The sequence below is a fragment of the Rhincodon typus genome, chromosome 33, assembly GCF_021869965.1.
Source record: "Rhincodon typus isolate 14 chromosome 33, sRhiTyp1.1, whole genome shotgun sequence".
NCBI classification, from domain to species: domain Eukaryota; kingdom Metazoa; phylum Chordata; class Chondrichthyes; order Orectolobiformes; family Rhincodontidae; genus Rhincodon; species Rhincodon typus.
The window spans coordinates 2,011,865-2,028,035 of record NC_063364.1 but is presented as its reverse complement, the minus strand read 5'-3'; the positions used below and the strand labels follow the sequence as shown (position 1 = coordinate 2,028,035).

Genomic DNA, 16,171 nt, shown 5'->3' with positions numbered 1-16,171 from the left:
GAGTGACGTGAGCTGAACCAGAACTTGGGAAAGCCCAAAGTTGCTATGTCTTATGCTTGCAAAGGTAGCAGAGTTCCATGAAAACAGGAAAATCAAAGAACTGTGGATGCTGGAAATCAGAAACACAAACAGATATTGCTGGAAAAACTCAGCAGGTCTGACAGCAACTGTGGAGAGAAAGCACAGTTAACCTTTCGGGTCCAGTGACCTATCTTCAGAACAAGGGTTTGTGTCCATGACAACATGGCTTATTGCGATGCAAATCCAGCTCTTAGAGTCATAGAGTTGTAAAGCATGGAAACAGGCCCTTCGGTCCAACTCATCCAAATCCAACCATATATCCTAAATTAATCTAGGTCCATTTGCCAGCATTTGGCCCATATCCGTGTAAACCTTTCCTATTCATATACTCATCCTAGCTCTTGGTTGAATTTTGTCTGGTTTTATGTTAACGCTAATAACATGTGTAATCTTTAACAATATTTCCAGTAAGATTGAGGATAATTAAATGGGGATTTATAGATATCTTAATGCCAATTCTTAGAGCTCAAATCCATTTTCTGTAATCTCTTCTCCACCCACACGTTCTCTAACATAGTGTTAATATGACAGCATCCTTAAGTGCTATGTTTAAAGGAGCGCCTTAAAGAGAAAAATAATAACTGACTCTTCTTCTGTTTCAGTAAATATTGTAAAGAACCAGCCACAACTCCCAGAGAAGCAGCCAGCACCACATTCTTTCACTCCATGTTATAACCTAAGAAAATCATTGGGGAAGTGCTTTACATACCATAAACAAAGTATAAACCCATTGCCAGTGGAGGAGCAGGGTTCTATTTATGAACCAATGGATGAATTCATGTCTGACCTCACCTGCAGGATCCAAGGGCATTGCAGCCGGAGGATGGTCATTTACTGAACAATATTATCTTCTGGCGTTATTTGATAATGGTGAATGACACGCTGGAAAGCTTAGAGGTGATGCTGGAGGAGGTCACTAGCTGCATCCATATAATTACGCCTCACCACTTAACACCAGAATGAAACACATGGCAAATCGATGGGCATTAATATCTGTACCACATGTGACAAAACTTCCTGACACAGTAGTAATCACAATTATTGGGATGTCAAAATGTTATTATTGAAACCTTAGGGTTCATTGTACAGCCTGTTCCCCAAGCTGCTTTTAGAGTGCAGGTCAAGCATCTAGAGACTCTTTACTCAGGACTTCATAAACTTCTTCTCCACTCTCCCACACTCCATTTCTTTGGAACTTATTCTCTTTCATGCTCAAATGTTACACCTCATTGGGTTATCTAACTGGAAATCAAGCCCCGCTATTTCTAAAATCATCACAAAAGTTAAACATTTTATAAAAGTACACGAAACTCCCCAATTTACCTGTCTTTTAGACAGGGGTTGATGGACCAAGTTTCTGTAGTTAACAAAAATTACTATTTATTATAAGTAATTAGATTCTAATCTCAGGCACACAATATTGGACTATCAACATATAACTCTACTAGTTAAGGCTTGAACCTCGTTATAAACTCCCCCTCTACACACACAGACAGACAGATGGACAAGAAAAAAAAACATGGGGGTTATGGGTGAAGGGAATGGCTGGGATGGTAATTCAGTGGTCACAGTACCATAGGATTTGTTCAAATGATTCTTGTGTTGATCAAAACACTGCTCCTTGATCTTTGTTCTCCAGATACTTTTACTTGCTCGCAGGAGGCACAGGGTGAATGTAGTGCAGTTGATTTTGTTTACATGGACTTCAGTAAGACCTTTGACAAGGTCCCACATGGAAGGTTGATTCAAAATGTAAGAGCCCATTGGATCCAAGACAAGTTGGCAAACTGGATCCAAAACTGGCTTGCCCAAAGGAGACAAAGGGCGAAGTTGGAGGGTAGTTTTTGTGGTTGGAAGTCTGTGACCAGTGGTGTACCACATGGATTGGTGCTGGGACCCTCGCTTTTTTTTACGTGTATTAACAACTTGAATGTGAATGTAGAAAGTTTAATTAGTAAATTTGCATTTGTCACAAAAATTGGTGTGTTAATAATAGTGAGGAGGATGGTCTCAGGTTACAGTCTGATATTGATCAGCTAATAAATTAAGCCGAGCAATGGTAGATGGAATTTAATCTTGCTATGTGTGAGGTGATGCATTTTGGGAGGTCTAATAAGGAAAGGATTTACACAATGAATTCCCCTAGGGAATACTGAGGAAGAAAGGGATCTTGGTGTACAAGCCCAGAGATCTCTAAAGGGATCAGCAGGTATTAAGTGGTGAAGAAAGTATACAGGATGCTTGCCTTTATTAGCTGGGGTATAGAATGTAGCAGCAGAAGTGTCTTGTTGGAAATTTAAAGAGCATTAGTTAAGCCATAGATAGAATGCTATGTGCAGCTCTGGTTGCTACACTATCAGAAGTATGTGATTACACTGGACAGGATATGAAATAACTCCACAGAGACTGGCATCGGTCATCAAGTCACCCTTAATTTACACATGAACAGTCCTTGACTTTAGTACAACCTCATTCAAAGTCAGCTACCACAGTGTCAGAAACTCTGAGTCTCTCCTTTTTATGTCAGCCAGGGCTACCTAATCAGACTAGATTAACAGCTCCAATCAGGGAACCCATATTCTATGAGATCCTGCTGACTGACCTCGTTACAATCACTTAAGGGTACAGAGGAGGTTCACCAGGATGGTGCCTAGGATGGAAAGTCTCAGAAAGACTGGATCGACTGGGTTTGTTTTCGCTGGAGCAGAGGTTGACAGGTGATCTGATTGAGATATACAAAATTATGAGAGGCACAGATAGGGTAGGTCATGGGAATCTTTTCCCCATGGCAGACAAGTCTAAGACCAAAGGGCATAAGTTTATGGTGAGGATTAAATGGTTTAATGGGGATCTGAGGAAAAATATTTTACACAGAGGGTGGTGGAAAGAATGGAACGTGCTGCCTGAGAGGGTGGAGGAGGCAGGTACTCTCACAACATTAAGTGGCATCCAGACAAGCATTTGAAATGGCAGGGCATAGTAAGCTATGGACTATGTGAGGGTAAATGGGATTGGTATAGTTTGGTGTTTCTTGGTCAGCATAGACATAGTGGACCTAAGGGCCTGTTTCTATACTGTATGACGCTATGACTTTAGGTCTGATGGGTTTCTGCCTAAACATTTTCACCCAGAGGGTCATGCAGGTATATAGAACAGAGAAAGGCCCTATGGCCCATCGAGTCTGCTCCAGTCAAAAACAACCACCTAACTGTACTAATCTCATTTTCCAGCACTTGGCCCATAGCTTTGTATGCCTTGGTTGTGGGATCTGGAACTCACTGCCTGTAAGGGTGATAGAGACAGAAACCCTCAATGTTTAAGAAGTATTTAGATTTGCATTTGTGTTGTCAAGACATACAAGGCTATGGGCCAAGTATTGGAGAATGGGATTAGAATAGTTACGTGCTTGTTTTTGACCAGTGCAGACTTTAAACGCAGAAGGGCCTTTTCCTGAAAAGTAGACCTCTATGATTCTTTGATCTCTAATGCAGCAGAGACCTGAAAGTACATGAATAGGAAACGTTTAGACCAAGTGCAGGCAGGTGGAACTAGTTTAGTTTAGGATTACAGTGGGCATGGACTGGTTGGACCAAAGAGTCTGTTTCCATGGTGTATGACTCTTATGACTATGACTCTATAACTGAATAGCAAAGAAGTACAGAGATAACAAGGTGTAGAGCTGGATGAACACAGCAGGCCAAGAAGAAGGGTCTAAGCCCGAAACGTCAGCCTTCCTGCTCCTCTGATGCTGCTTGGCCTGCTGTGTTCATCCAGTTCTACACCTTGTTATCTCAGATTCTCCAGCATCTGCAGTTCCTCCTATCTCTGAAGCAAAGAAGTACAGTGGCTGTTAACTACCAACCATTCATGGCCTGGCAATGCCTGATTTGTCAGTATTGAGTGAACCAGGGAAAAGAGGTTTCAAATCTACCATGGAGCTGGGTTGGGCCCCACTGCAACTCATGTTTCCTGTGCTTGATGAGATTGTTGATGAGTCTCAAGACTTGTATTTGAATGTATGCTCTGTCAGGTCTCAGGATTCCGATACCTGGCAAGGGTTGGTATGACAAAGAAGGTGGGGAGAGACAACCCAGTTCCAATAAGAAAGTCTAACAAATTTTAATACAAGAGCTAAGTGATTAAAAACACAATTTTCCATCAAAGGAAGCTAATGAAAACAAAGTGAATCAAAAAGATCATGTTTGTTTATGTGTTGATAAACTGAACAAGCAGCAGCATTAGCAGGGAGCCAAATGAAGAACCAAAACACAAAACACCAGTTTAAGCTTCCTGCCTTTGGTTTAATGCAGTTTGTTGCAACAAAATCCTAACAGTTACATAATAATTATAATTAGTTAGTCTGGAAACTGTAGGGTGTAGGCTGCAAAGGAATTCATTTGTTTGAAAATAACTACGTAGAATCTGATAATAATGCTATGATGCTTCATCACTGATTCTGTGTTTACCAGACTGAGGGCTGCACAAATAGTTTAAGACTGTGTGCTAGAATTGTTTCAGTTGGTCACTTTCAGTAAATGTGCAATGAGAGACAGCACAATCAGAATGTGCCTGTAAGAGATAATTCTCCAAATGAGTAGTACTGATGTGAACCCTCCTCCTCCCAAATGACAGAAAAATAATGGAGGAGTATACCCTGGTCTTTAAGAATGCAACGGCAGCTTATCAATCATACTCCAACAACCGTGGTCTTGAGGCTTTCCCGAAGCTGTAGTTACCAAGGAGATTACTAACAAAATATATTTTATCTTCTAATTGCTCTACACTGTTAAATAACTATGTGACAAAACGTTTTCCTTTGGATTTATAAATGTGCGCTCACAAGACATCAATCGTCAGCAGTAGGAACTGGTGCAATTAAACCACATTGCTCTGTAATCAACAAATGTCTAATCTTTATTTCACTGGCACTCATTCATGAGCAGAGAAAAATGAACGCAGCTCCTCTATTTACCCCACTATTGAATACTACATCTTCCACCATTGCTTTTCATTGCTCCGAAATTGATGAAAACATGTTCTGTGCAGTCATTGAAATACTTACAGAATATCTAAACATCCACCATTAACTCCACCATACTCAAAAATACACCAAACTCAAAAAAATCTGTTTGTAATCCTGCCAATTCCTTCAGAAAATTGATGCCGAACCTGAATTGATCCCTCTCTCATCTAGAACATCCGTCCTTTAGTGTCACTTCCTTTTTTCTACAAATGCCTGAATGCTGAGAATCGAGTCTACAGTTTCAACAGTCAGACATTTTACGACATTGAAAAGGCCCTTTGGCCCATCATGTACATGCCATTCATGAAACATCCATCTATTCTAATCCCATTTTTCAGCAATTTGGCCCACAGCCTTTTTTACAATGGCATTTCAAGTGTTCTTCTATGTAGTTCTTGTCTGTTTTGAGAGTTCCTGCCTCTATCATCCTTTTAGGCAGTGAGTTCCAGATACCGAAAATCCTCCGGGTGAAAATATTTTTCCTAAAATTCTCTCTAAACCTCCTGTTCTTCACCTGAAAATTGCCAATAGTTATTGAAACTTCGAAGGGGAAATATTTCTGCCTATCCCCCTCAGAACTTTATATAGGAGCAGGAGGCTCTTGGGGCATAGTGATAGCATCCCTATCTCTGATCCAGAAGGCCTAAACTCCCCACACATGTCAATGTGTAAATAAATGCACAATACTGCTGATGCTGGAAATCTGAAATAAAAATGGACATTGCTGGAGAAACTCACCAGGTCTGGCAGCATTTGTGGAGCGAGAAAAACAGAGTTAATGTTTAAAGTCCAATATGACTCTTTTTCAGAACAGGAAGTGCATTTGAAATAACTGTGGGAGTAAGTGAGCTTGTAATGGATATTGGTGGACAGATTGCCCCCAGAAATGGAAACAAAGAAGTCAGGGAAAGGAAGAGAAGACTCAGACGTGGACCAGGGTGAAGGTGAGAGAAGGATGGAAATTGGAAGCAAAACTGATTAATTTTTCCAATACCAGGTGATAGCAGAAAGCTGCCCAAATGCATCATCGATGTATGAGAGAAAGAGTTGTGCGGGGGACCCTGAATAGGACTGGAACAAGGAATATTCCACATACCCCACAAAGAGTTAGGCATAACTGGGACCCATGTGGGTATCCATGGCCACATCTTTGACCTGGAGGTAAAATGAGCTAAAGAAATATTTGTTCAAAGCGAGAACAAGGTCAGCCAGGCAGTAGAGAGTAATGGCTGTTTGGTACTGTTTAGGACTCTTTTCCAGGAAGAAATAGAAATACTTCAGACCATCTTAATGGAAGATTGATATAAAGAGGGATTGCACATCCATAGTGATGAAGCGGCAGCTAGGAGCAGAAAACTGGAAATTGTGGAATTAAAATATAGCGTCAGAAGAATCACGAATGGAAGTGGGAAGACACTGAACATGGGGGGAGAAAATAAAGTAAATAAAGAAAATAAAGATAGAAAGAAATAAGTTCAGACAGGAACAGATTGAAATAATGGATCTCCTAGGGAAATGTTGTTTATAGATTTTGGAGAGGCAGTAGAAGCAGACTGTGCGGGATTTGGGGACTATGAAATGAGAAGCTATGGATGGGAGATCTCCAGAGGAGTTGAGGTCAGTGGCAGTCCTGGAAGAGGTGGTTTCATGCTCAATGGTGGGGTCATGTTTCAGGGAAGAAAGGAGGAGGTATGCTGACACTCAGCCTCTGCCAGGTAGACTTCTAAAGAAGTATCCTTTTGAGTTCTAAAAGTTAACTCTGTTCCTCTCTTCTTTTGAGACTATCGCTACTTTTCTTTTATTTTCCCTCATTTGTGGTTTGGAGTTGAGTTGCATTTGAGAATTGAACTTTGAACAGCAGCTTGTTTTTAAAAAAAAAAGAGGAGAAAACAAAAAAAAACTGATGATTCAGCACTGAGATGTTGTTCTGCTTAGCGACTGGCAGCTGGTTGGATGTTGAATTGATCAATCAAATGAAGGCCGGTGCTGGCTAGCCAACCACAAAGAATGTTGATAAAGGGAAAACAAAGAATTAACTGGTTGTGAGTGGGATTTTGGGCAAGAGACTTTAGAAGCTATTTTTTGATTTTGCTATCTCTAGTTATTCTCCAGTTATTGACTTGTTCAAAGTTCTGAGAAAAGAGCCTATCTGTAAGAAATATGTAAAAGTCTCCAGAGGTCTGAGGAAGCTGCTTGCATTGGCTGGTGATTTCAGAATTCAAGCAAGATACAGAGTCCTATGTATCTGTAACACAACCCATCAAACAGGGATTTCATGAAGGCCTAGGATTCATTGCTGAAACATTGTCAAACTAGCAAATTACGATCCTTTTATTTCCTATTCTAATTTATCCCTCGTCTGTATCCCTCTGTCTGTCTGTTGGAGTAAGTGGGGTCTATATTCAAAGAAGATTGAGCTTAGATTGTAGATATTAATTAATTGCCATTTAGTTCGGCTATGTTCTAATGAAGTTATGCCCTTAATCAAGTTATTTGTAAAGTCTAACGCTAAACCTATTGCAGGAACAACTGAACAATTTTGAGAGTCATTGAATGTTTTAAGATCACTGTGCTGTGAATCCAGTGATAGTGGCTGATTTGGTTTGACTTGCAATCCTTGCGTCATGGCACATAACAGATGCTACGAGCCCTGTTCAGTTACTCCAACATTTTCTGGTTTTATTATCTTAACGTGTCCAAAAAAGTTGATTTAAAATATCTACGTGGGAGCAGAGGAGAGCCTTGTGGTGCTACGTCTAGTGTCTCTGCCTCTGGGCCAGGAAGTTCAGTTTGAAGTCCCACCTTAGACATGTATTTTAACACATCTCATTTGATTGATTAAAAATATTTACACTAAAAATACAAATTTGTCTTAAAGTTGCACTGTTGGTTCAGTGGTACAATTCTAGCCTGCCAGCCGGAAGACCTGGATTCAATTCCCGCCAATGATGGGCAACCCGTTTCTTTCATTTGTAACACTCAGCGGTCAGTTAGCTCCATCGGTTGGATGGCTCGTTTGCTGTGCAGAGTGGCACCAATAGTGTGGGTTAAATTCTCATACTGTCAAATCCCCATCTTCTCAACTTCACCCACACATTAAACGTACTACTAGTTGTTCCTCTCTCATTAGACAGAGTAGCCTATGGTCCCTAACCCTACAATGACTTTCAGAAATGAGGACTTTTGTGATTCTTTGAGGCACTAGGCCTGGGTTCAAGTCCCACCTGTTCCAGAGGTGTGTTATAATGCATCTGAACAGGCTAATTATAAATATCTAGATAGGAGCAGAGTCTTATTGCACACCGGTGGTTTCCTCACCTCTGGACCAGGAGATACAAGTTCAAGTCCCAACTGACCCTGAGGTGTGATATCACATGCCTGAACAGGTTGGTTAAGATAACTACAGAGACAATAGGTTAGTAAGTGTAATTTTGTAATGTTCTCTTTCTAGTTATTATGTCTTTCTAGTAGCAAGACATGTGCAAAATCTCAGTGCTCATGTTGTAGGCCTATGTGTTAATGTCTAGTAAAAGGGTCCAAGAGGGTCAATTTTGTTTTATTTGAATTGTTAGGATTAATTAAAAGAAAATATTGCAGGAACTTCCTTCAGGAGATTCACCTGATTTTAAAGTAATTCACATGGGCGTCTGGGTGACAGCTTTCTTCTCTTAGTAATATATTTATGAATGGGGTAAGTCTATAGACAAACGGTGCCAATTATTAATTCTGTCACAAAGCCAAGAACACGTCCGCATCCATCTGCTGAGGTATAATCCTTTACTGATTAAAAGGCAACAAAAATGCATAAATATTCCACTTTTACCTAAGCCAATAACATAGCACAGCAGGTTATGGAGATAAAACTCCCTTGCCGTGCAAATATTAGTCAGAATTGGCACCTTCAGTGCCAGCAATAATGAAAACTGTTCTTCGCCAACAGTTGGACATACTAAGATGCAAAGTTACGATGCCAGTCTTTCCACTTCCCAGCAGTCTTCCTCCTGTGAAACTGGCAAGAGAAGTATCTCCCTTCTGCACACACACTCATGCTTCACATGCGCAGCATCTGCTACTTCTTTCATTGCGTGTCATGTCTGTCCAACTCACGAGAAACTTCAAAGTCAGCGGATTTTCATTCTATGGCCACTCCTTCCTTATTCTGCAGGATTATAGATTTTTATAGCAAGCAGTTGCTGATAGTTGGCTGAATTATACTGTACCATATTCTGCCCATTGAGCATGAGCCAGGTATTTCAAAGTTATCCAAATAGTCCCACTCCCTGCTTTTTGCACAAAGCCTGTACATTTATTGCATTCTGTTTCAATGTTACTATTGAATCTGTCTCCATTGTTCACTGAGGCAGAAAATTCCAGATCATAACTTGTTGCATTAAAGTAAAAATCCTCAACTGCCAATCAATTTAAATCTGTTACCAATATCCATCTCTAAACTTTCTACCCATGGAAACAGCTTCTGCTTATTTACTCCTCAAGACCCTTTATTATTTTGAACACTTCAATCAAAGTTTTTGCTTCAAAGGAATAGAAACCATCTGTGTGAGGGCAGTCCTTGGAGCTGCTATGAGAAATCCTACCTGAGGTGTCGCTGAAGATATTCTCCAAAACAGATAATCTAATAATCTGAAAACGATTCAGAAGAAGTTCTGAAGAAGGATCACTGGACCCAAAACATTAACTCTGCTCTTTCTCCATAGATGCTGCCAGACTTGCTGAGTTTTTCCAGAAATTTCTGTTTTTGAATCTAATATTCTAATCTAGATCAGTGCCCAAGATCTCTGGAGCATCAAGAATGGAGTACCTGAGAGATCCCACGGCTGATGCAGGCCTTGGTCAACAAAGGACTCCTGCCCAAATGGTATTGGAAGGCAATAATCACTCCACATTGGACTGCAATCAACACTCATCACACAGATGTTGTGCTAGCATCATTAGCACCAGGTGGAAGTGACTGAAGTGACAACTGTCACCTATCAACAAGGTTCATGGCACTAGGGGAGAGACAAAAGGAAATGGTGTATGCCCTGCAGGGTCTGCGCACAAAGATTAATGTGAGCCCAGTCTAGCAGTTCACCTGGAGCATCATTTGCTTCATGGGCAGATTTTAGATCCCTCTGGGATCTCCTCTATTCTGTCCGATGGTGATGGTAAAAACAGTGGAAACAATTGATCCACTTGATATGGAGTTGAGTGGAGTCATTGAAGTGGTTGGAAAGATCACACCAAAAGGCTGCATATTACTCTCCTTTCCAAGGGGATAAAAATAGTTTTGATCTCAATCTTACAATGAAGCCCTGAATATCATACATAATTTCCAAAGTACTGTCCATTTAGTGTTACAGTAAATGGATGATTTCCTCATATTATACAATGTGAGAAAATATTATGATTTGGAAGACAGGATCTCAACTATCCAATAGAACGTCTGAAATAATTTATCTTTATTTACTGGATACAATTGTCGATGTAATAACCTAGGACTCTAGAATCTGTTTACTTTGAAATGAAAGATAAAATGTGCGATGTAGACATTTATAGAACACTGCTAAATTTTTTCAAAGGTATGTATTTGTTGAATGATAATTTTAAGTGGATATTTAAGGTCAAGCGAGCTCAGCACTTCAGAAACTATTTGATTTTTTTTCATTAGTGAGGCTTACAAATCATAGTACTTTTGCAAGAAAGAACATCAATGAAATGTAAACATTTAAAGCTTGTTCAGCTTTCATATAAAGGAATGCAATGAAAAATATACTGGCTTAGTAATGGTCTGTTTTTGGTCCAATTTAAAACAAAAGCTTGTTGGTGACATTATTAGGTTAAAAAGTTATGACCAGATTGCTATCAATGGATATACTCAAGTTTATTTGAGCTTCAATAAAGACATACAACTTTGGTAAAAGAATTAAACTTGGCATATTCTTTTGCATATTCTCAAAAAGCTTAAAGTAATGTTCCTTAATTGCTTTCTACACGAGTTCTCAATGGTTTCAATGTCATAACTTAGTCTCAATAGGGAGCTGGAGCTCAGTCACAAGGCAATTCCTTCTGCTTCAGTTGCAACATTGTTTTATTAATTCTGGGGAAGGGCGGTCAGCCAGAGGTCATAGTCCACATTGCCGTTCCTACTTAAGTCATTGGTATCAATTAGATTCTGAAAGCAGATTTCAGGGGTTTGACAGCACCTCTAAAGCTGTAGTCTTAGGATTACTCCCAGTCCCACATGCTTGTGAGCAGAGAAATAGGAGAGTTGAGTGATTGAACAGGCGGCTGGACAACTAGCATAGGAAGGGGGCATCAGATTTCCTGGGCATTGAGACCAGTTCTGAGGAATGAGAGACCTGTGCAAGCCAGACAGTCTCCACCTGATCAGGACCAGAAAAAAATCCTTGCAGGGATATTTGCTGGTGCCATTGGACACGGTTAGGAGGGGTATGGGAAGCTGAGGACAAATTCAGAACAGGAAGCAGGAGGCATAAGCTTAGAGAGCATGTTGGAACTACAAAGAAAGTAGAGGTTAAAGAGTGTACAGAACAGGAATTTGGCAGCATTAAAAGGTATATAGGCAGTCCCCGAGTTGTGAACGGGTTCAGTCCTCAAGTTGATTTGTACGCAAGGCAAACAATGCAGCACAATATATCATAGCCATTGGCAAATACAGGAAATGTTCATTTGTCGGATCTTTAAAACTACACTCCTGTACAGGATCACCATCATAAGTAAATGCTTTTAAAGGCAGACAATCATAAATCAGGGACCCCTTGTACATGTAAATACAATGAGTACAGCAAATAAAGCTAAAGGGCTAAGGGCATACACATAATATCATTGCTTTAAAGGAAACTTGGTACAAAGAGTGATAAGGATGGCAGGTCAATATCCCTAGATGGAGAGTTTTCAGGTAAGATAGAGAAGAGAATAAAAAAAAGTGAAGGAGTAACATGATCAGTTAAATAATTAAATACAACTGTGAGGAAGGATTATTATACAAAATGAAACAATAAATGAGGTCAAATGGGTTGAGCTCAAAAACAGACAAGGAGCAGGCACACTGCTCGATGTGTACGATAAGTGCTAAACAGTGCAAGAAAGTTGTCAGAGCATATTTGCAGGCAAATGTCTAGTGCAAAAACAACTGGACAATAAAAGGCATGAACTTCAACTATCCAAATATCAACTGGGATACAAACGGCGCAAAAGGCGTAGAAGGCACCAAAGTCTTGAACTGTATTCAAGAGAACATTTTTAACCAGCAAGCAACAAGCCTAATCAGAGAGGCCTAATTCTAGATTTAGTCTTAGGAAATGAATGTGGGCAGGTGACTGAAATACCAGTGGGTGACCATTTGAAGATAGTGATCATAAAACAGTTAGCAGTTTTGCAGTGTCATGCAAAGTGACAAAGAACAAAAGTTCAAGTTCTAAATTGGGGGAAGGAAAAAGTTAAGAGATGATCTGACAAAAGTAAACATGATACTTGAAGGTAAGTCAGGGGCAAATCAGAGGCAGGTACTCAAAAGCAAGACTCAATGAAACAGTGTAAACAAATCCACACAAAAAACAGTACTGCCAAATCTACAGTCTAGTTATCCAAAAGCCTATAGGGTAAAATAAAGTGGAAAAATAGAGCTTATGACAAAACCAGAAAAAGTAATGCTTTAAGATGAAGCCTGTAGGAGTAGAGAAAGCACAAGGGCAAAGTGAAAAAAGAAAATTAGGAAAGCAAAGAAAGCATATGGAAAAATATTGGCCAGTAAATTTAAGGAAAATCCAGGGATGTTTTATCTGTACGTTAAGAGCAAGAGATGACTAAGTGAAGGTTAGGGTCTATTGGCAGTGTACGTTGTAACTTGTGTGTGGATGCAGAAGATGGAGGCAACGTTTGTGATAAGTACTTTGCCTCAGTGGCAACTTCCAGAATATTGATAGTGGAGGAGTCAGTGATGGTGATGCCATTGAATGTAAAGGGGCAATGGTTGGATTCTCTCTTATTGTGTGGCACAAACGTTACTTGCCACTTAGTAGCACAAACTTGAATAATGTCCAGGTGTTGCTACATTTGGGCATGGGCTGCTTCAGTACCTGAAGAGTTGCAAATGGTACTGAACATTGTGCAATCATCGATGAATATCCCCACTTCTGAACTTATGATGGAAGGAAGGTCCTTGATGAATCAACTGAAGATATGAATGATTTAAACTTAAATATGGGGGGCAAGACTAAGCAGACAACACAAAAATGGGCTGGGCAGTTGATAGTGATGGGGATGGCTGTGGCTGCAGGGAGATATCAGTAGTTAGGTTGAGTGGGCAGAAAAGTAGCAAATGGAATTCAATCTGGTAAAATGATAGGTTAAGCATTTGGGAGAGCAAACAAAACAAGGCAAAAATATTCAACACACAGGACAGGACTGAAATGGGTAGAGAAAGTAAGAAACGTTAGAGTACATGCTCACAGGTCCTTGAAGCTGGCAGGACAAGTTGGTAAGATGGTGAAGAAAGCAGGCAGGATACTTTCCTTCAGTGAGCAAGGTCATACTTATAGAAGTTTCAGCAAAAAAAAAGGCACTTTGAGACATCAAGTCTGCACCCATCTAAAACAAGCATTTTCCCATTTTCCAGCACTTGACACACTATGCCTTGGCATCAAAAGTGCACACCTAAATTGAAATAACTCCACGGAGGCCAGTATCCCGTCACCAAGTCACCCTTTATTTACTCATGAACAATCCTTGACTATAGTATTGCCTTATACAGTCAGGCACCAGAATGTCAGTATCTCTGACACTCACCCTTTTTATGTCAGCCAGATGGGACCAGATTAACAATCCCAATCAGGGAACTCATATCCAAAAGGTCCAGCTGGCTGACCTCATTACAATCACTACATCCCTTCACATCTGAGTCCATGAACATAGGCCAGTACTTTTTCTTGTAGAGCTTCCTGGGGCATTTTAGCACCAGGTCAGGTTCTGCCCAGTCAGCATCTGACATGGGCAGTGTGTAATACACGGGAGCTCGCCTCCTGTGCCAGGAGCTCCTTAGTAGAGTTTCACTCTCTTCTTTCGGGCAAAGGCATCCAGACGGTTACATCCATCGTGTCCATCTCTGATTCAGAGGACTTGAGGCCGTTTGACAGACAGAGAGGATCCACAAGCTCCAGGAGCACTTCCAAAAGTTCCAAGGGGTACGGAATATTTTGCTTCTGCACTATTTGAGAATTCACGGCTTTCATATGGTCCACACGCTTACCGGGGCCATCACATCTTGCCAAACTTCACACATCACTGGTCCTGACCTCACATCGATCATGCCTCTTACCCATGCAGGGCCATATCCGTGATTTTTATTCTAAACCTCATCCCCTGGATGAAACTCTCTCTCGCTTGACAGAATCTTGTGCCTGGCATCAGAATTCCTGATGCTGTTTCACCCTCCCACTCAGAGCTAACTTGGTGTGGAATCTACAATAATAAGCAACTCTGTCAGTGCATGTGGGGTGGTCCTGTAATCAAACAAGATCTGTCATAGTTTGGTATTTAGCGAGGGTGTAGGCTGTTTCTTCAATCCAGCCTTCAAAGTTTCGATGGCTCTTTCTGTCAGGTTGTTGGATGATGGGTGGTATGGAGATGTCATTCTATGGCGAATCCCATTCAACTTTAAGAAGTAACCAAATACCCTGCTGGTAAACGATGACTGGTTGTCTGTGACCAACACTTCAGCGAGTCTGTGCATTTCAAAAGATGCGTACAACTTTTCTATCGCAATCCCAGTGTTTGACAAATGGACCATATGCATATCAAACCACTTTGAGTGGGCTTCTACAATGATTAAGAACATTGAACCCATAAAAGAACCTGCATAGTTGATGTGCAACTGATCCAAAGTTTACCCAGCTATTCCAACAGATGTTGGGGAACTACTGGCAGTAATTTTTACCCTTGTTGGCATTCTGGGCACTGCCTCAAGAATGCAGCTATGTCTGTGCTCAACCCTGGCCACCAGATACAAGTTCTTACCAAAACCTTCTGGATGGCCCTGGTGTAGTTCAGGCAGTATTTGACGGCGACCTTTGTTCAGGACACTTACTCTTGCTCCCCATAACAATGTGCCATCCTCTCCAGTGAGCTGGTCTCTCCAGTTGCAAAAGTTTTCAATTCCAGTTGTGATGGCCCCTTGGTTTCCCCCAATTGTATCCTTCAATCTGTATGTTCTACTTGCTGCCTTTTCCAATGATAAAGTCAGTTTTAGCACTTGATTGAGCTTCAGCTAGCACACATTTTTACATAGTTACATCATTAATCCCCCATGCCAGATAGTCTGCAAACATCTCATTAAGTGTTAAACCAAATTCAGAGGCTTCTGCCAATATCCACTGCTCTACCCTCATTGATCACCTTCATCACCACCTCGAAAAATTCAATCAAGTTAGGAAGACATGACCTGCCTCAGGTAGATACCATCGAACCTTGGAGACTTATCCATGTTAATGCTCTTCAAGAGACCCAGCAGCACTTCTTTCTTGATCTCAAAATGCCCTAGCATATTAGAATGCTCCACATTAATCTTACTATCCTCCATATCCTTCTCTAGATGAATACCGATTTAAAGTACTCATTTAGGATCTCACCCACATCCTCAACCTCCAAGCATGTTCCCACAACGCCCCACCCCCACCGCCCTCCTTTATCCTTTAGTGGTCCTACTTTCTCCATAGTTATCCATTGTTCTAATGTACGTATAGAATGCCTTGGGATTCTCTTTAACGCTACTTGCCAAGGTCACTTTGTGGCCCCTTCTTGCTTTCCTAATTCCCTGCTTGAGTTCTTCCCTGCTTTCTTTATATTCCTCACGGGCCCTGTCCAATTTTAGCTTCCTAAACCTTACATATGCTTCTTTTTTCATTTTGACTAAATTCACAACCTCCCTCATTATCCAAGGGTCCCTTATCTTGCCATCCTTGTCCTTCCTACTTACTGGAACATCCCGGTCCTGAACTCTAATCAGTAGATCTTTAAACAACTCTCATATGTCAAATGTGGACTTGCCCG

General features: G+C 40.8%; 1 protein-coding gene across 1 annotated transcript in view; it reads right to left on the bottom strand.

Annotated features, from left to right (window-relative positions):
* The window catches only part of adamts17 (ADAM metallopeptidase with thrombospondin type 1 motif, 17), a 401,456-nt gene that overhangs the window by 269,243 nt on the left and 116,042 nt on the right, over nt 1–16,171 (bottom strand). The gene's annotated exons all lie outside the window — the stretch shown is intronic.